This window comes from Episyrphus balteatus, chromosome 2 (genome assembly GCF_945859705.1).
Source record: "Episyrphus balteatus chromosome 2, idEpiBalt1.1, whole genome shotgun sequence".
Taxonomy (NCBI): domain Eukaryota; kingdom Metazoa; phylum Arthropoda; class Insecta; order Diptera; family Syrphidae; genus Episyrphus; species Episyrphus balteatus.
In genome coordinates this window covers 22,295,049-22,317,103 of record NC_079135.1, presented here as the reverse complement: position 1 = coordinate 22,317,103, position 22,055 = coordinate 22,295,049, and the positions used below count along the sequence as shown (strand labels likewise).

The following is a 22,055-nucleotide window of genomic DNA, read 5'->3' as shown; positions in this document are numbered from 1 at the left end:
ATCATGGAGGTGGAAAATTTGATGTCCAGGCATTTTTTTAAATCAAAATAACATTTATTTAAAGTTTTTTTTTCTCATTTACCAATTAAAATAGTAGGCACGCATATACGAATATTTTGTTTCGGTTAGAAAAGTTTAAATTTCTTTTTTATTTCATTTTATATACCCAAAAACAGCGTTCCCGGACATGTCCATAACTTTTGTTTTTTATACATAATTAAAAATTGTCCCAAGAAAAATGACGCATAAAAGCAACATTTCTTAATGTATCAATATTTTAATCATCTAACTTACAAATTGTGCTGCAAGCAGTTTTTAAAGTTGATTTTATATAGATTTATCATTTCACGCTTATTTTTATGGATAAATTTATAAAATATATGTAAGAAGCTAGTTTTAGTTTCATTTTTAAGTAGCGTACATCAATTAACCGTCATTCCGGGAACGCTTGTTTTGGGGTATAATAAGATTGAAATTTTAATTTTTTGGTGATATTATGATCGAAAATCGAGGCCACTGCAATATAATCTCAAAAATATTTCGTTTAACTTTGTGACATAAAAAATAAAAATAAATTAAGGTCAAAACGTCATTTCCGGGAACGTCATTTCCGGGAACGCTCTTAGAATCTGAATAAATAATATAGTCTAACACTCATAATATTGCATTTTTTGGGTATTTTGGGTATTTTGGGTATTTTGGCTGTAATATAAACTTTTATCAAAAAAGTTACAAGAAAACAAAAGAAAAAATTACTTATGGCCTAAGTGTTTCGGACGTGCATAAAAGCATTTTTTTTGTAGAAATCGGTCTCTGTCCCAAGAAATAAAGTTATGTTTCATTTATTTATGACCTACTACCTTAATATAATAGTATATCATTCACATTGATACAATTTCTAGACCCCTAAAGTCGTTTTGAAGAGATTACCATCATTTCCGGGAACGTTTTTCTAGTACTAATTTTTGGGGTTTTGCGGTAAATTGAAAAACATACATTTTTGTGCTCTGTCCGTTCATGAACCGACAAATTATGGCTAAAGCGAACATTTGAGCATGAAATTTTTATATAAAACAAAGTTGATTTTTTATGAATTCGGTCATCAAAATTTCCCACCTCCATGATTTTGACCCATATATGTTTTATGTATTCGAACAATATTCCCTGCAAATAGTCGATTTTAAGATCATATTCAAGCCTCTTTGAATTACCACTCAAACAAATAAAATAAAGCGTTTAATTACTCGTGAAAAGAATCAGAACTAAGAAGAAGACTCAGAATTTCCGAAAAAAAAAAACAACATACACTCAATAACCCTCAGTACATAGTTCTCCTTCTGACTTTGCAGTAGTCAGGTACAACGGCAACACTTGCAACACTTACAATCTATTAACAGAAAATAATCTCTAATTTACTAGTTGTACTAAAACTTCAAATAAAGACATGTTAGGATCACAACTATTGAGTTTTAGAATTGCATTTTTCAAACACCACCAAAATTTACGAAATATTTTTTCACATTTCTTCAACGCATTGTACAGAAGTGATTACAATGGATTTGGGGCCCATCCCATAAGTCGACTTTTACTATCAATTGTAAAAATTCCACCAGTTGTTGATTTTGTTGATTGCCTAAAAGAAATGTGTAAAATGAAAATCGATATTATTTTGGTCGATTTTTTGTAAAGTCCAGATTTCAAAATGTGTACATTTTTTTAATGAAAAAAATGTCAGCATTTTAACAACCCGAAAAACCGGTACATATAGACCATTTTTATCCACTCTATTTTTTCAATTGTTTTATTTTGTCAATCTATTCTACGAAGCTCATACAAATGAAATTTGATCACAAAAAGAGGGGTATTAGATGAGCTCAAAAAACAATTTAAAATTTTCTATTTCATATGTAGGTAAAAAAGCACAAAAATATGAAGTGAATATTACGTTTCCATTATTTAATTTCTTGGTCTAATATCAATGCTTAAGTGACAATAAACTTTAACCATGACCTGAAGAATAATTTGACTCTTTAAACATTTATCAATAACACTGGTCTGCAAAGAAATACACAGAGAAAAATAGACCACATAAAATAGAACAAACACAATAAGATTTCTCTATGGTTTTCATCCAAGAAGGAAACCTTATTAAAACAATCGGGTTTTCCTTATTGTTTTAAAATCTGCACTTGTATGGTTTTGAAAAGAAAAAAAAAAAAAATTCGACCAGGCCGGGAATCGAACTGGAGACTTCAAATCATTAGTCGCCCACCTTACCACCTGAACCAACCTGCCATGAAAATATTGATCGCGATTTTTGTTCTAGCGCTAAGTTGCAAAAAAAAATCAACTTTTCAGTGAAATTTTAATAAGATTATCTCTATAAAAATAAAAAGAAATCTCCTTAAAAAAACCTTATTATTCGTTGATTTTAATAAGATTTCCTGTACATTAATAAATGGCTAAGAGATATGGCTAATCATTACTGGACGCATACGGAAGGTAACAGACAAGCCAAAAAATTTATACCAAACATCTCCCACGCCAGAACGAAACAACTCCTCACACTCACCAGGAGTCAGATTCGCATAACCACAGGCTTCCTTACTGGACACTGCTCAGTAAAAAAAACACCTCAAGACCATGGGCATTACACAAGACGATACCTGCAGAATGTGTAACGAAGACGAAGAAACAGCAGAACACATAATTGTGTCACTGTAATTGCTTAATCAATACACGTCGACGTCACCTCGGAGGGTATTATCTCGAAGCGGAAAACATTGCCGCTAGTTCACCCAAAAACATACTAAGTTTTCTAAACTCAGGATTTCTACGTGAACTCTAAAAAGAGGACATCACAATAGGCCCATCAGAGGCCGCAGTGATAAGGCGAATTATTCCCACCTCTCACCCTAATCTTAATCTTAATCTTAAATAAGATTTCCTTATGAAATGTATGGACGAACAAAATGGCAATCTGTTAGTTTTTAGCGGGTCATATTTTTCTCTGTGTAAAACTATACTTTTCTAAAGGATTTTTGTTTGCTGATTCCGAATCCGAATCAGAATCGACCTAGCACGTCACGTTTTTTTATATATTCCCGTTAGAAAATCTCAAAATCCCATTTTTTTTTTGCTGTTTTCGAAGAAATACTTTGGCATAATGTAATCTTTTTCAATTAATATTGTTATGAAAGAACTTATTTTTTTCTTTCAAATTCAGTTTCAATCTTCTCAATATCACTTTTCTTCTCCGAGATATCTATCTTAGTTTGAGTAAGTTAAGTAGGTTTGGCATCGCTGATCGCTAAAAATTAATATATAGCTATATTTCTCCCTACAACAAATGTATACTTTTCCAATGGACTTTAGTGTGCTGAATTTGAATCCGAGCTCAAAAAATTTGGGTCAGCTCTGGTTTTTGAGATTTAGTAGTTTTTTTGAGATTTTCTAAAAGAAAAACTTGATTTTGTGATACTTTAATGCGAATATCTCAAAATCCTAACGTGATAGAATTTTTTTGATTTCGGATTCTAACTCAGCACATCAAAAACTAAAAGTAAGCTTTTATCGGCAGTTTATTAAGGCAGTTTATCGAATGGTTTATTACAAATAAGATATTTCTAAATAGAGAAATAGTATACAAAATTACAAATTTTGTTTAATGTATTTTATTATGGTTTTCTTTACATATTTGACTTTTTAAATATAATTGGCGTTGATATTTTACATTTTCCTTAGTTAAGGTGTTTTTGTTAATATAGGATTTACTAAAAAGTGAAGAAATTCGATATTTCTGCTTTTTTTGTCTATCATTATTTTACAATATGAGTAAAAATTAATGTAAAAGGACATATTTGGTGTCAATTTAGATCATATTATAAGAAATAAGTCCTCCAAATTTAAGCTCAATGCGACAAATAGTTTTAATTTTATACAAGTTCAAATGAATCTGAAAGGGTGATTTTTTAGAAACTCCCCACATTTTTCAAAAATCAGTTTTACAAAAATGGTTCCTGATAGAATCTTTAGATTCAGAAAAGTCTAATCTTTCATAATATCAAAAAATTATTTGAAGGAGAAAAAAAAATTAATTTTGCAAACCAGTATTTAATTTCCTTTTTTATCTAAACTTACTTAGTTTAATTCAAATAGAAATCGATTAAAAACGATAAAAAAAAACATGCTACCACCATGGACTATATTTGCAAGAGATTGTTATTTTTTTTTTCGCGTGTGCACAGCATTAACTTGTTAGTTGCGCGCAAACGTGACACAACCCCCCGCAGTTTTTTTTTACTTTTCTGTTGATAAAGCGTGGGCGAACAATTATTATTTTTTTAATTGATAGCATTTTGTTTGTTTTCTGACATGTGAGTATTTACCAAATAAAAAATTTTACCATTTTAAGTCCTTGAAAACAATAGTATAATAAATGTAAAACAATAATTATAATACTGTTACCACTTTTGTTATTTCTTTTGTTTTAAATTTAAAAGCCCATTTTTGTGTTAAATATTAATTTATATAACCTTTTAAAAATTAATTAAATTCAATTAATTCCTGATGGCTACGAAATTGTGAATGACCGTTTATTTAAAAATAAAATACATCCCATAAACATTTTTGACTAAAATATTCTTTTTGACAATATTTTTTTTTTCCAAAAAGCACACATAAGAAAAATATGCAATAATAAAGTCATTTTTTTTGATTTTTTTTTTTTTTTTTGAGTTGTTAGTAAAAATTTAGGTCACTCATAAGATAAATATCTAACGGATACAAATGCACATGCTGGTTTGTGTATCTCTCTTTTACAGCATAAAGCTCTTTTTGTCCAATCTCCCTGGATGTTTGCCAAATATTGTGACACCCGCCCAATGTACCTTACATATATTTCTACAAAATAGATATGACTCTTTTTTTTCTGAGCAAGCATATTGTTTGTTTATTTTGGCTTCGTTTCGGTGTTTTTCAGCTGGCATGAAATTGTAGCGCAACACCCACACAGGATCTCTGACAAAAAGTATCTCTGCAGGCTTGGTTCCGCCACCACCGCCACCAACAATCTCAAGATTGAATACAACAAAAAAGTCTTTATAGATGTTCATCGCGTCACATGAGTACCTTTAGTATACTTTTGATCTGTGATTTTTGGGATCTGGGACATGGGACAAGGAGATCTCTTGCAATTTTTATAAGTACGACCGACGACTGCCAGTGTGACTAATCGCTAACCGAAATATGCATTAAAATGATAAATAATTTTTAAATTTTTTTTTTTGTTCCCTCTGTATTTTAATCAACCGACAGAAATGAAAATGATAGAAAATATAATTTTTCTTACGGCGAATTAATCTGTGAAACCACAAATGAGATCTTGCTCATACACTATTGGTTTTATGAATCATTTGTTGTGGCTAATTGCGATGGTTTTTATTTATAAAATATTGTTTAAATGGGGATGTAAACTGGGACAAATTCCGTGTCAAAAGAAAAAAAAAAATTATTTAATTTCCACTCTTCTTAAATTTCATATTCACTTTGTAAAAAACTATTTTGTCCCACTGTTTTTTGATGACTTCTGGTTTTATATTTTATGTAAATAATAATTAAAACAATGGGATTACAAAAAGTAACCGCAGCTGGTGATAAGATGTGTTTTTTTTTTTATATATAGTCACCTTACTATAACACACTTATTCAATTTGTTGTTGGAAATTTGTTAATATGGAAATAAAGTTTTTTTGTGATTGGCAGTGTTATCTGATATTTTTTTCTCAATTAAATGCGTTTAAAATAATGTCATTGTGACATTGACACTTGTGCGTGACTTAACGTAGATTTTTTTTAACACTTAATAAAAAGTAGTCCTGACATAGGCGATTCTAAAGTTGTTCTTGTCGTTAAAAAATTCAAGACATGGAAACAGTTAGAATACAAATTACATGCTAAAGTGAACTAAAGTAAATAAAATCAAAAACAAAATTTCAACTTGAATTTGTATCAGATGTTATAAGTTCACAAGAAAAAAAAAAAAACTAAGAAAATGGAAGACTAAAAATCCATGATAGTTCCTTTTGTTCTCTGTCAGAAAGAACAACATTATATTTTTATTATGAGATGATGAAATATAATTTTTTTTTTATAGTCATTTACTTTAATGTATTTGTATTTTGAAACATGTGCGTTGTACGTTAAGGTAATACATTAAGTATGTTTTAGGTCAGCGACTCAAAGCTAAGAGCTTAAATCAGAAACGAATACGATTTCGAATAACACACAGCATTTATTTAAAAATTAAAAAATGGTCAACTACAATCAAGTCTTTGGCAAGCGTAGCGTTAGAAAATTTGAAATTCAATCCGAAATTCAAAAAAAAAAATTACGCATACGCCACAGTGATCACTTGAAATTTAATTTAATAAAATTGATAAAAAAAAAATGTCTATCACTGATCAAAGGCTAACAACGTTAATACCTACAAATTAATAATTTTAGACAATTTTAACATCAGATTAGTCTCTTAAATCTTAGAAGAATCAGCCCAACAGATAATTTTTTATTTGCAATATATTAAGTAGGTTCTATAGGGTAAGATAACAATGAGACATGACATTGCGATGACGGAGAAAAAAAGGATTTTCGAAATAACGTCTGTCTCTCACTCTGTTTGTATTTATTTACCTAAAGCTTACAGCCTTAGCCCCTGGAGCGAGTTTCCTAAAACTTGGTTAATATCAGTTTTGGCTAGAAATTTTTTCTAACGAAAATAGACAAGTTATTTTTTTTTCAAAAACGGCATTAACAAATATTTTTTGAAAATATTTTTTGAACCCATACAGAACTTGCCATATAACCGTTTTTTTTTTTTTTTAATTTCTAAATTTCTCGTATATATAGGTATAGGGCTTAGCCGATGCCAACGAAAGTTTAAAAAATATTAATATTAAAACCTTACATATTTAACCAAAAAACAAATTTTTTTGAAGGTATTAAGAGAAAAAAAACATTTCATTTTTTTTTATTTTTTGTTGAAAAATCAATTTTTTGAAAATGGGTTGATAATTTGTTTTTTTTTTTAATTTAGTTTTTAAAAGTTGGGTACTAATTTTGTGACAACCTTCCCCCTTTTTTTAATACTTTTATCAAGTTTTTTCTAAAAATCCCTTTTCACTCAAGAAATCAAATGCCAATCTTCATTTTGTGGTCAAAACAATTTAAAACGGTGTTTAAGTAACTATAAAAACAAATTGATATTTTTTTATAAAGCCTCTACTTAAAAATCAAATTATGATTATTCCATAAATTTTTTTCGTTAAAAGCTTAAACAAACAAAGAGCTACTTTAAAAGACCCAACCGTGCATTTTATTTTTTATACTACGCCAGAATTTTAATGATTCTATAAATCATTTTTAAAGCTCAATTTAAAAAGATGTTTAGGTGAAATAATTTTTCTAAGGCATTATTTTTGGTGAATAGGTTTTTATTACGCGGTAAGTTTATCAAGTTTAATTTTTTTTTTATTTAACTCAGTTTGTTTTTATATCTAGGATATTCAAAATGGAGGAAAAGGGTGTTTTTTAAAAGGAAAAAACAACTGATGCATTTTGATATGCTTTGCACTTCGCAATACTCCTTATTAAATACTTTCTTTGATTCCACAAAACAATTGTTAATAAAGATGAACAAATTTTAGCAACTCATTTTCTAAGAATCTTCGAAAAATAATTTTTTCATTAAAACCTTAAAAATTCCTCATGCATGCGATACCCAATTACTTTAAGAAGTTTATTAAAATTCCGTCTCGCAAATGGTAAGCACATATCATTATGAAACCAACAAAAAAAAATCAACATAAAAATTTAATTCATTCAAGTAGGTACAACATTTTTTTTACGCTCACTTAAAAGAAAACATCCACAACCCCTTAGGTAATTATAATTTTAAAGACAGGTGAATGCACTATACAGACGCACAGACTAAATCGTTGAGGATGTCCTACTTTATGATGATTCACACTTTATATCAAAACCAGAAAAAAAAAACTTACATAATCGTTTTTAATAGATACAAGTTCTAAAGTTGTTTTTGACCTCAAAAAAAAAAAACAAGTAAAAAAAAACTATAAACTTAAAAACAATTTTAAAAATAGCTGTAAAGTAAATATACAAAAATAAGAACCATAACGCACTATTATTGTCAAGAGAGACGCAAATGCAAATCTTTTCACATACAAAAGAAAGATCTTGTCAGATACTTTGTTCCTCTTTTACTATAAAAAAGGTAGCTAGAAGGTGACTAATTTCAGGTAAAGATTCGATTCTGACTCATTCGTCACACAAATATACCTACTTACTGCAACGTGTTTAGAAGTTCTTTGTTTTCTTCCACCATCAACACACATCACATCATTAACCGTGGGTTGTGAGAGATACAGATACATCGATTGCACCTGGAATTCAATAAAATATATAGGTACGTGAACTATATGGACATTATAAAAAGAGACCTCCTCCACCCAGGTTTTCATTTTATACCTAACTATAAGAAGCGTGTGTAGGTATATCACCCCTGACATGGACTGCGGACGGACGTAACAGTGAAACACCCACTTAAGATGCAAACAAGGTGCGAACGATAGTGCACACAACGCTAATGTTTCTTCCATGCTCGAAATGGGTTCGAAAGAAGTGAATCAGGTTGACTTCGACTTGCCAACTTGACATAGTCGCCGATATCGAAAGAGTCTCGGGGAAAAGACGGATGAAACTTTGTTCAATCTATAAAATTCCAATTACCCACTATTACGTGGAACGTGAAGCGAGCGAGAGGCTCTATCACAAGTTTCACGCCAATCACCTGTTCAAATACTTTCGATGCACAACCAAAGTCACACATCACACGCTTGACGAACATCATTGCAATGCAAACACATAAGGTTCCTATTCCTATGAGATGATGAGCTCTATGGCAAAGGGATTGAGGGGAAGTGGAGGTGAATCGAAGGTTTTGCTGGATCACACGTTGTTGTCTGGAAGTCGTTAATGAATTTCTTGCAATCTATAGGGATTTTTTGTTTTTCCATAAAATGCATTAAAAAAAATAGAGAAGAAAAATAAAGGTCTGGAATGGGTTTGTGAAATGGGTTTGTCTCATAAACTAGACTTAGACCCATTTTATTGGGTTGGGGTCAAAATCCCGAAAACCAAAATCCTGAAAACCCAGAATTCTGAAAATCAAGAATCCAGAAATTCCAGAATCCCAAAAACCCAAAATCCCGGAATTGTGTCCGTTTCCTCAATTTATTAACTCTTCATTAAATCTTATAAGTCTTAATTAAAAAACTGTCAAATCGTATACAAATTTTGAAACTCTCCATATTAAACTATGTATGACTTTTAATTTATTTAATTTAATGTGGCGTAAATAAATAGAGGCTAAAAATTGCAAGAAAGTCACAAAACTACATTTTTTTTTCAAAAAATAGTTCTTTACATTTTTTTTTTTTTTATAAAAAACAAAACAAAAAACAACAACTTTTTTACGAAAAAAAAAACTTTTGGGTATCTTAATGAATTGAATTCATAAAATTTCGGAAAAACATTTTTCTGGGTAAACATTTTTGACGACACTATAACTTACCTTTATTTTATTTATATATTTGAAAACGTTCGTTTAATACAAAAACAAAAAATAAAAGCAAATTAAAATAAAGCAACACAAATAGAATTATAAATTTACCTGCTGTCATCTGTGTTGCATTTATGTGCTCTTTGTTTACCAATTTTGCCGGATTTATAACAACCAAAAATGTTGTTGTTGTTGTTGGAAATGTAATTATGTAGCATTGTTGATGTGTGATGGGAAACAGAAATTATTGTAAACTGAAACTCGTGGTTGACGAATTTTTTTAAATTTCAAATTGCATCAGCCGGCTTTTAACCAAAAGTGGATACAAATCTCTTTTATTTTTTCTCTTAGCCCTTAAACCCTACCCATCCCGGGAGAGACACTATTACTACCCTGGGGTTCAGGAGACCCCAAAAGGTTTTTGGCCAAATTAATTAAAAAAATTAATTTAACAAAAAATTTTATTTATTAATAAAATAGTTTAATATGTTTTAAAATATAAAATGTTATAAAAATTTGTGTTGAGGCACATTTGACACACTGAGTGGCTATGTTCCGAACAGAGTGCATTTCTGCAACTGCTGCACCTTATTTTCGTCTTGAGGTCCTTTTATCGTGGACAGATGACAAATCCTTTTTTTTGTGGTTAGAGTAGATGTTTACTGAGCTACTGGCCGCTTTTTTTTTTTTAATTTCTCCAATAAGTACCTGGAGATTGGTTGGCAAAGTTGCCCATATAATTCTTGTGTTTTCGAACCAAAATCGAAAAACAAAACGAGAACACAGACGTAATAACACTTGCATACAGCAGTGATAATAAAAGAAATATTAGATACAGTGAAAACGCTCTTTAAAAGTAATAAAAACCTTAATAACCCATTAAAAAAATTCAAAAACAATCCGCCGAATTACCAAAATAAACTTTCACAATTACTACCCTGGGGTCTACGGGACCCCAGACAGTGGATATCTTGAGCTGTACAACTTAAAAATGAATAAATGACTAATTTTTAGATGGCTACTACGTTAATTAGAGAATTCTTAAAGTTTCGGCGGCGACTATTACTTATTTTTTGTAAAATTCAGAAAAATGTATGTTTGCAGTGTCGCTGGACCCCAGGGTAGGGTTTAAGGGTTAGAAAAGTTTAAAATACAATAAGAGTACCACTGAGAATAGTAGTTATAATTTTTTACTTCTCAAATTCACTGACAAAAGAAAAAAAGAAATTTTAAATCCAAGTTAAAAAAAAACCTATTGCTTCCCGTTTTTGATATTAAAACGCATTTAAAGCAGGGTTGTAAAAACATGGGTTTGAAATAATCATTGTAAATAAAAAAAAAAATGCATTAAAAAAAATATTTATTGCAACTAAAAAATATTTGCATTAATAAAAATTTATTGGAACTGAAAAGTATTTGCATTGAAAAAAAAAAAATATTTGTTGCAATTAAAAATATTTTGCATTAAAAAAAAAATTATTGCAAATAAAAAAAAAATTTTATTGAAAGTAAAAAAATGTCTGCATTGAAAATTTAATACTACCTAGTCGAATTTCCTAAATTTTTGGTAATAGTTGAAAAAGTTTATGTCTGGTCATATAACCAAAATTGTAAGAAATTCTACGAATATTCCATTGAATTTATTTTTCAATGCAAAACAATTTTTATTTGCAAAACAATTTTTTTTAATACAATACAAATTTATTTCATTTGCAAAAGATTTTTTTTTATTGCAAAATATTTTTAATTGCAATAAATATTTTTTTTTTTCAAAGCAAATATTTTTCAGTTGCAATAATTTTTTTGTTATGAATGCAAATATTTTTAGGTTGCAATAAATATTTTTTTTTAATTTATAATAAACATTTTTTTTTTTAATTTGTATTGGAAAGCAAATGCATTAAAATTAGATAAAAATTTTACAACCCTAATCTCATGTCAAAAACAAAGATTTTTTTGACCATTTTTTCTGAACTGTTCGATTTCACTCGTCAAAAAGTTTTTTTTATAGAAATCAAATTATATTTTTCTAATGGTTTTTTGTTCGCTGAGCTCGAATCTGAAGTCAGAAAAATTCTATCACATCACGTTTTTGACATATTACCATGCCAAAAATCAGAAAAATATTGTTTGGGACGTTCAAAATTCAATATCTCAAAAACTTTGCACGTTAGAGCTATTCTAGTGCTTGATTCAAATTAAAAAGGTCAATGACCATTAGATAAGTATAATGGGAAGGGTATAGCCCGACTCAGGACAACACGACTTTGTACACCCCGACTCACGACAGCCCGACTCAACCCATAGCCCGACTCAAGATAACCCGACTCATCGCAACTCGACTCAGGTCGAGTTCTTACCTGAGTCGAGCTGCGATGAGTCGGGCTATCTTGAGTCGGGCTATGGGTTGAGTCGGGCTGTCGTGAGTCGGGGTGTACAAAGTCGTGTTGTCCTGAGTCGGGCTCTGCTTTTACTAAGTATAATTTGGTTTCTATGGAAAATTATTTCTCGCCAATATTACTGTCATTTACGGAAAAATCAATCTTAAAAATCGTTTTTTTTTGTTTTTTTTTTTCAATTTTTCTCAATATTTTCTAAAACAAAAGTATAGTTTTTCCACACAATCTTTAAAAAACGGTTTTAAGCTAAATAATTGCATTCCAAACTTTTCAAAACTCAAAAATTTTTTCGGTAACTTTTTTGATTGAAAAAAAAGCAATTTTTTCAAATTAATTTCGTCAAAAATCCAAAAATTTAACTTTTTGCTCAAAAACCATCTTTAATAGATAGAAAACATAACAAAGTAATTTTTAACCATGTTTTGTTAAAATCCAACTATTTTTGTAAAAGATAAAAATAAAAATCAAAAAATCGTATTTTCGCATTTTTTTAAAATATTTTTGAGGTTATAGTTTATACTACCTACAACTTTTGCATTTTACTTTTTTCGATAGGACGTCTAATTTTGACAGAAATCGTAAAAAACCATGATTTTTGACACCCACCCCACTTTTTCACCCATTTTTTTTTTTTAAATTTTGACTTTTATAGATCAAATTAATTTTTACTAGACCTCCTAAATAAACTGTTGTGTGTTGTTAGTTTTCTTAGCCTTTTTCCTGGAAAGAATCAAGATTAACTGCTACAAGTAATTATTTGGTGTGGCTTAATTTCTCAAAGCAAAACAAAAATAAAAATACAAAAGCAAACTTTTTGATTACATAAAAAAGATTATCCTAAGCTCTCATTGAACCGTATACCTAGATAGTTTTTTTTTTTTAATTTCTGATTTTTCCCAAACGTTAAGTCCTTGTAGGAACAAACATTTTAAAATAAATTTAAAACAAAATTTTCAAAAATAAATTTTTTTTAATTTTAAAAAAATAATTTTTCGAAAATGGTTCCATGATTTTTTTTTTATCGAGCTTGAACGTTGATCCAATACAAACTTTTCTGGAGGTCAAGAATTAACTGGCTAATCGAATTTATGAAATGTGTTTATTAACAGGTCAAAAACGCTGTTTTTGAATACTTTAGCCGCTGAATTTCCTACATTGCTAAGTTTTTTTTTTTTTTTTTGCAAAACTAATCATGCAATCTCAAAAAGCTATAGTTTACCGTCTTAAATATTTTTTTTTCAAAATCAATTTTTTTTTCCCAAAGATATTGAAAATATAAATTGATATTTTTTCGCAAAAAAAAATTTTATAGGTAATTTTTCCTTGACAAAAGTTTAATGTTTCATAAAAAATTCTATTTTTAGTTCGAGATTTCAAAGCAAATTCAGAATTTAAATGAAGTACAGCCGAGATATATACTTTTATCAATATTTGTGTTTATTTGTTTTCAAAAAGTTCTCTTCCAATATTTCTATAATTTTTCTAACGAGATTTTTGAAATGATTTCTCTTTCCATAAAGAAAACTCTCCTCTCCATTATTTAACACAAATACATCGAAACATTTATTTCTCTGAGAGAGTCAAAATGTACCAATACACCAACTTTCAATATTTACATTTATTTAATGTTTTTTTGGTTTAAATCGAAGAAATGCAATATCAAAATAAAAGAATACAAAAATACGTTCCACAACGGCAACAACTTGTTTGGTCAGTTCCTGATGGCGACGATGGTTTCAACTCTTCCAACCACTATCTATGCTTGGGATTTCTTTTTTTTCTTCTTCTTCTTTTTGAAGAAACTCGATATAGGTTCTTCTTTTTTGGACCTCTTCTCTACTATTTCGATTTTCTTCTTATTTTTTTCTTATCTTTTAATTCTTGATCCAGGTAACCTACGAAACACGCTACAAGCGAAAAATAAGCCCCCGGAATCACACACGAGTAAAAAATTCTAAAATAAATAAATTGTAAACGATGCCTTGGACGGATGCATTCGCCTTAAATGCATTTTAGTGTAACGAATCGATGTTCTTTTACTCCTTATATACGAAGGCGAACAAGATATAAAAGTGAGCTAAATATTCCAACAGGTAGATAGATATATGTAGGTAAGGTAGAGAAGATGAAGATGATGTTGATGCTGTTCAGTATGGTATGTTCCCATCTTATAGTTTGCTGCTCGCTTTTACCTGGGCACACGGGCACACGGGCACACGTCTTCTCGTCTGTGCCTTTGTCGTGTCGGTGTGTCTGTCGCCACCATCGTTGTTGTCGCTTTTCAAAAATAAAAATTCAGATACACAGCACCTTACATTTTTGTTCTTGTTTATTTTTATAGAACTTTCAGGGACGGATCTTTAAGTTTGATTCGCTCAAAAAAAAAAGGCAGAATTTGAAAAAATTTGACATTTGCTCTAAAAAAAAAAGTGTAATTTTATTGAAAAACTCAATTAGAAATTAAGCCCCAATGAAATGAAGGGAATGGTCACTATAAAGAAATACAAAAATACATAAAAACAAAAAAATGGAGTCTGAAAATAATCTAATTTTAATAAAAACTAAATAGCCCCATGACTAACACTTAATGGAAAATAGACTAATTTTATTTCAAAAACTAAATACCATGCTTTAATAAGAGACGAAGTCCCTAAAATGAAAATAGAAAATTGGAACTGTCCAATTTCATGATTTCTTTAAAAAATTGAAGATTTATAATTATAAGGTCTCAAAGATCACAAATAAATTAAAATAACACCAAAATGAGTTCCATTTTTTACAATTAAATTTTGAAAGCAAAAATGTGTTACCTCATTTTATACTAAAAATACTTTTTGTTAAAAAATATGACTTAAAAATTACAAAAAATAAAACGAATATTTCAAAGTTTTATTAAAAAAAAAAAAAAACTGATAGCTCTAATATGAAAATATGTTAGTGTCTTACAGTTAAATAAAAAGTAAATAAGATCCCTAAAAATATGTAGTTGATTTAAAACTCATTTACTGCCTTTTAAGATATAAATTCTAAATAAGATCCCTAAAAATATGTAGTTGATTTAAAACTCATTTACTGCCTTTTAAGATATAAATTCTAAACTGTTAAAACGTGCCCAACAATCATACGAAAAAAAAGGCCTTTTTCCAAACTGCAATAAATTAAGAATATATTAATGATGTTTAATGAGTTAAAACTTTATATTCATAAAAGAAAAACATGTTGAATTTTCATACAAAAACATAGGTAAATGAGGTCTCAATAGGTTTTATTAAATACATTTATTAAGTAGATTCCAAAAATATTAATACATACCAAAATGAAAAATGCTTCCATTTTACATTTATCTTAATTAAAAAATTGAAAAAAAAATCAAAGAAATTATGAGGCCTCTAAATATGTATTCTCTTCAAATAAAAACAAAATTAAATAAAACTTTAATTCAATTGTGCCATATAGTTTTGAGACAAAAAATAATGTTAATATTTTGCTACAATAAAATATAATTCAAATAAGGTCTGAAAGTAGATTTAAGAAAAATAATTCCAAATAAAGTCTCAAAATTAATGAAAAAACTTAAATATTTGATCCTAAAAAACATACTTTATGCCAATATCAATAGGGTCCCAAATTTTTTTTTATAAAATAAAAATCAAATTATCGAGAACTTTAATTTCAAAAATGAATACGAATTTCGTATGAATGAGGTCTCTAAATAATAATTTTAGACTCCAAAAATACTATAAATGTTTTTAATTAAACGAAAACAAATTCCTGATTACATACAAATAAAAAAAAGATCTCATAAATTTGTGTTTTTTTTCAAATACCTAATGTCTTTTCATTAAAAGTAAATACAAAATAGTCCAATTTTTGTTTTTACAATCAACCAATTTTTTCCAAAACAAAAAACTTCTTAAGACCTACAAAATAAATCCATAAAGTCCAACAGTTTTATTTATGAATTGTTTCCTACAAAATAAATTATTATTATTTGAGACCCCCAAATAGTCGGTTTTTTTTCTAGATTTTAAAAACGAAAGTTGAACAGTCTTCGACTATATTGGGACCTAGAGATACAAAAGAAAATGCTTTGAATACCTAATTTTCATAATTTTGAGACCTCGAAACATAAAAATGTTGATAATCCATATAAAAGTGCGAGTATTTTACCCTATTAAGACCCTATACTAATCAACTTTTAAAAGTGAAAACAAAATGTTACAAAATTTAAGATCTACTTTATTTTACTGTAAAGATTTTCTATTTGGCGCCCTCTTAAATATATCGCCCCAATTAACTGCCAATTTAGATACAAGCCGCTCCTGGACCCTGTTATGGTTTTTCGTGTCTTGTCTTGTCGTGGGAGATACACGTTCCACAATTTAAAAAAAAAAATATCTCTTTTAAAAGAAAATCAAGAGAATATAGCTTCTCCAAAGACCCCCATTCCAATCCATCAGATCCCATCACCTGCACTTCTGGATCTAGCTGGCTGGAGCTGGACAGACGACAACGATTCACTTGGTAAGAGAGAGGTACCTTTCCTACTTGTGTATTGGTAACAAAAAATCTCCAACCAAAAAATGATTCCTCTCTCATCGTTGTCGTCGTCGTCATAGAGGTATCGGTGTCGTTTGTCAGTGCTGCATTTTATAGTACGTCTGCTCTAGCCAGCTTTTGCCATCAACCACCGGTTTAGTTATTCGATTGCTGTCGGTTCGTCCGGATAGTTGTTTTATGCTATTACGCTCTTCGTGTTTTTGGGTTTTTTTTCTTGGTTTGTGGTCAATATTTCTGGAAGAGTATTTTTCGCCTCTTGGTGGCACAACGATTCGGACGCGAAGGGTTGGCTTATATTTTGAAGTCTTCTTTGTACACAAAAGACACAAGACGTGTTTTGCCAATTTTTATTTTTTCTATCTTCTGTTTTTTTTTGTTGGTTTGCAATTGAATGCAAAGTGGGCCCCGGTGTGTTTTGGGGAGAGTTTTTTTTTTAAATAAATAAATAAGCGTGCGAAAAATGGAGTAAAGTGTAGACGAAGAAAATTTGATCAATAAAATAAGACTCCAAGGTATGTGGTGGTAATACCTGGTGTGGTGTGTGGTGGCACCTTTAGGCCACAGAATTAAGTGACAACCACAAAAAAAAAAATTTTTTTTTTTGCATAAATATTTTTGTATTTTTTTTTTCTGACGGAGATTTTTGTTTTTGATCAAATGAAAAGAATTAATTTTCGGTTGAATGAACTTGTGCTAATTTTTTTTCTTCGATCTGTTTGTTTTAAGGGTGATTTTCTAACAAAAAAAAATAAGAAGCCTTGAGAATAGGAAAAATAAGGCTGAAAATAATTTTTTTTGCGTAAACAATTTTGTAAACAGAAAAAAGTTGGTTCTAAAAATAAGAAAATTTATTGCTTTGGAACTTATTTGTCAGGTATCTTCTTCTAACCGTGTGTGGATCGTGTTTTTCGGTATTTGGAAGATATTCAAAAATTTTTAGCCGATCTTTATGAATTTTTAATGATTAATCGGTTTGATGATTGATGTCAATCTTGTATGAAAAATTACTAAATAAAGTGGAAAAGGTGATTAAGTTAAGAAGTTTTGGTTCTGGAAAATTACAAGATACAAAATAAAAATCTGTGGAATTAAAAAAAAAAATATCGAAAACAGGATTACCTAACCGACAATTTTTTTTTTGATTTTTTTTTCTTCTTACCTACAATTTCTTTGCGGTAAACTTGATTGAAATTAAACTGTTTCTATGGTGAGTACCTGTCTACATATTCATTTTTATTTATTTATAAAAAAAAAAACTTAAATTACCACAATGATGTCGTATTGCAAAAAAAAAAATTTAAATAAAAAAAAATTGCAGGTACTTTTTTTCTATTTCTACCGAAGAGTGTTAAAAAAAATAATAACATTGAAAATATTGACTTTTTATGGGGTTGCATTTTGTGTATTGATTTCTTCTATTTTGTTGAATTTATCAGCCCACGTTAGTTAGGTACATGTTGGCTGAATGTTATTTTTTATTTATCATTCAAGTGGAAGTTAAATTTCCACCCGCAAATTTTTAACCACAAATTGACACTTTTGCGCTTGACACTTAGTTAGGTATACTCTTATTTCTTTAGTTTTTAAATAAATTTTTCTTTTTTTTTTCTTTAATGTGGTTAGATAGATATTTCTTTAGAGGTTAATTTTATTTTTTTTTTAATTTTTTGATGACTGTGTTTTTAGTATGTTTGAATTAGGTATTATTATTATTTTTGATGAAAAATGATTAGATAAGTTTGTTTATATTAACCAAAGGAATTTTGCTATTTCTTTTGATTAAGTTTGAGATAGCAATTTTGTTATCTTTATTTGTGACTTTGGAGTTGATTCTAAAAAGGCTAGGAGAATTTAGAAGGTTTCTAATACTTACACTTATGAACTTGAGAAAAAAGTTCTTGATAGTCTTGAATACCTATACAATTTCAAGTTTCAGCTTAATTAAAGTCAAAGTCTCATATAAAGTCCAGTACTTACCTACATCCTATATAGTAGATACTGCAATTAAGGAATACTAAGAAATTGACAAAGAAGGAAGTAAAGCTTTTTAAACCTATAAGATTTTAATCCCCAATTCGATAGTGTGCAGGGTTAACTCAATGACTATTGATAATCTTATTTCCCTTTACCTAGACTGTTTGGTTTGATTTTCTGATAATACGTGGAAAACTTTTTTAATGATCTCTCTTAAGGTTTTAAAAATTGATGTGACCTCATGTGCAAATTACTTATACAGTTTTTGTTTTGTTTATTTCAATAAATAAGTGTAACGCCATCATTTTAAAATAAACAGTTTTGTTTTCTTTAAAATCAATTATTGTTTGGTTAAGAAATTAGCACACAGGTGATTATTTCTTAACAAATTAACAGTAAGTTGTTTGAAATTTACTTAGTTGGTTATCTGGTCGCAATTTAATACAACAAAACAAATTTTGTGTGTCGCATTTGATAAATCTTCAATATAAAAATATTTCTGAAGTATTTTCTAAAAATATTAATAATACCCTACAAGACTAGGGACATTTTTGTTTTAGATTCTAATACAGCCAGCGTGTTCAGTTAATATGGCTTTTCAAAAGGATTCAAAAATCATTTCATATAAAAAAAAAATAAAAATAGATGACTGCATCGTATGTAATTGCTCTTATGGTAAAAATTGCCAAAAAGAATATTTTTAATTTAATTTTTCTAAGAAATTCAATTAAAACTTGAAAGATTAAAAATACAGGTACATATGTTTAGGTTTTTTTTTAACCTCCAGAAGAAGTATATCCTGTATATTAAGAAATAATTTTTTTTTATACCAGAAATGTTCCAAAAAGCTAGAGCGTGTAGGTTGCGATGAGACAAGAAAAAATCATATGGAAGAAGTCATCTATTTGGAAAAAAAATTGTTAAAAAAATCAACTTTTCATCCAATAGTGTCTTATACCTTTCTGTAAAGCCAATAACTTTTTCAAAATTTTGAAACCAATTTGCCAACAAAAATCGAAGTAGGTACTAGGTACTTAAAAACAAAAAAAGTTTTCTCAGAAAGAAGTATTTTTAATCAAAAATGGTTTTCTTTTTTTTAAATTAAAACTAATGAGTCCATTGAATTTTGAAAACAAAAGCAGTAATTAACTACGTAAAATCTAAAAAAAAAATATTTTAGTCCGTTTGCATACTTTTTATTAGTAGGTCTGTATCTAATAATATTGCAATTAGGGTTGTAAAAAATCATTTTTTTAATGCATTACCAATTACCTAAAAAATGTTTGTTGCAATCGAAAAAAATGCATTTAAAAAAAATATTTATCAAATAAAAAAAAATTTTGCAATAAAAAAAATTATTGCAAATGAAAAATATTTGCATCAAAAATAAAATTTGTACTGCAAATAAAAATATTTTGCATAAAAAATTTTATTACCAATAAAAAAAATTCAATGCGAAATATGTGCATTAATGTTTTTATATATTCGGCGATTTTTACTATTTTAGAGATTTGACTTGCTATCAGCTACTTCGACGACTATAATATTGAATATTGTAAGGCCAAGTAGACAAAATTGTAAGAAATTCTAAGAATATTAAAACAAAATATTTAATGCACAAATTTTCAAATTTGACTTTAAAAAAATGTTATTGCAACTAAAAAATATTTACATGAAAACAAAATTTAAATTGCAAATGGAAATATATTGCATCAAAACAAAAATTATTGCAAATAAAAAATTTTGTGCATTGAAAAAAAAAAAATTCAATGCAGAAAATTTTTTATTTCCAATAAATTTTGTTTTAATGCAAAATATTTTCACTATCAATACAAATTTTGTTTTCATGTAAATATTTTTCAGTTTCCAGAACATTTTTTTTTTAATTAAAATTTTTTTATTAATTTTTTTAATGCAAATATTTTTCAGTTGCAAAAAAAATTTTTTCAACGTAAATTTTTTTCAGTTTCAATAAATATCTTTTTTAGTTTAAAATGCATTTTCGTTTTTAATTGATATTTTTACAACTCTGAATGCAAAAAAAATGTAGAAAAGCACCTGTTGGCAACTATTACAGTTGTCAATCCATTGAAAATTTAAAAATTTAGTTAAGTTCAAACTAGTTTTTGGAAATTTTTGGAAAAAAAACTCAAAATACAAAAAAGAAAAAATGTATTATCTATGGAATTACTTTTTATTAATATTAAGTAAAGCCAAAAGACAAAAAAAATTTTTTTTTTCTTTGCCTCCAAAAAATGTTTCTGTAGTTACTGTATACCGCTTTTACTTTAGTCGGTAAGAGTGCATGGAATAATTTCTGGTTTGGAACTCTGGAACGCATTTATTTTCAAAAGTTTTATTTTTCTATTCTGTTGAATATTATTCCTGAGATAATTAAGCTCGGAACAAGGAATTTCTTATTTTCTAATACATTCTACCGGAAATATCAATTTTTCTTGATCATTTAACAAAATAGATTTCTGTAGCTAACTATTACCTTCTCCAGAACTACTTCATTCAAACTCACCTTAATACTTTACGAGTTCATGCGTTAATGGCGCTGCGCTGCATAAAATCTGTAATTGGAACGTCATTCCCATAAAATGGAAGCAGAATAAGCCTCAACCACTGTATTTCCGTTTGAATTATGAAATAAAAGCATAAAAATTCTAGTAATTGTAATGCAAAACGAATTAACAGAAAGAATGAAGACTATAGATACAAAAATGAGAACAAGAAGTGCATAAATAAAATTTTGAAATAAAAGAGGAAATAATTTATAAGAAAAACGATGTAATTGCCTGTGTAAAGTATTTCCTAAGCTCACATTCTTTGTTGTTGTTGTTTTTTTAAATCTTCTTCTTGTAAAAAAGGTTGCCACCTCATGAATATAAACTAAACTAAAAACACACACCTCTCTGACAACAATCATGGGTTTTGTGTGTTGATGATGATGTGTGCTCAACTGTTCACCTTGACTTTGAATGGAGTAACACCAACGAACCGTGTGTGATGCCTGGAACACGCTAGATAAGGTCCCAAGACTTTTCAAACAGATAAAGCTGGGCGCACGATCTCTGTGAGACTAACAAACATTTTTTTTTTTAAAGATACTACATGAAGCGGCACAATGAACGATCAATGTGGGACGCAATATGGAATTCATGTGCGCCCATAAAAAAAACTTATTATTAACATTTTTTCTTCATCATCTTCTTGTTTTATATTCTTTTTGTTATTACGAGACAGACAGATTATTCTTCATATATTTTTTTCTTCGTTTTATAATAAAATCTTTATAAATTCCAAGACAGAGAGAGAGACATGGGAACGTGTGTGTGATGTGTTTAATTTAAATTACTTTTTTTAGGTGTGAAACACCTTCCTTCTGACAAGTCTGAAGTCTGATATTATGGAATATTTTTGTATAAACCTCTCATCACAGCCTAACAAGCTGTCTAAGGTTTTCATACCTATATTTGATG

General features: G+C 28.6%; 1 protein-coding gene across 7 annotated transcripts in view; it reads left to right on the top strand.

Moving 5' to 3' along the window:
- The window catches only part of LOC129908524 (FH1/FH2 domain-containing protein 3), a 134,163-nt gene that overhangs the window by 2,761 nt on the left and 109,347 nt on the right, over positions 1-22,055 (top strand). The window contains exon 1 of one of the 7 annotated variants that reach the window (XM_055985093.1): positions 16,415-17,803. The exons of 3 other annotated variants lie outside the window; for them this stretch is intronic. The gene's annotated coding sequence lies outside the window, so the exon portion shown is untranslated. Of the gene's footprint in view, positions 1-16,414; positions 17,804-22,055 lie in introns of those variants that run through there. 3 more of the 7 variants (XM_055985090.1, XM_055985092.1, XM_055985091.1) reach the window with 3 other exon arrangements.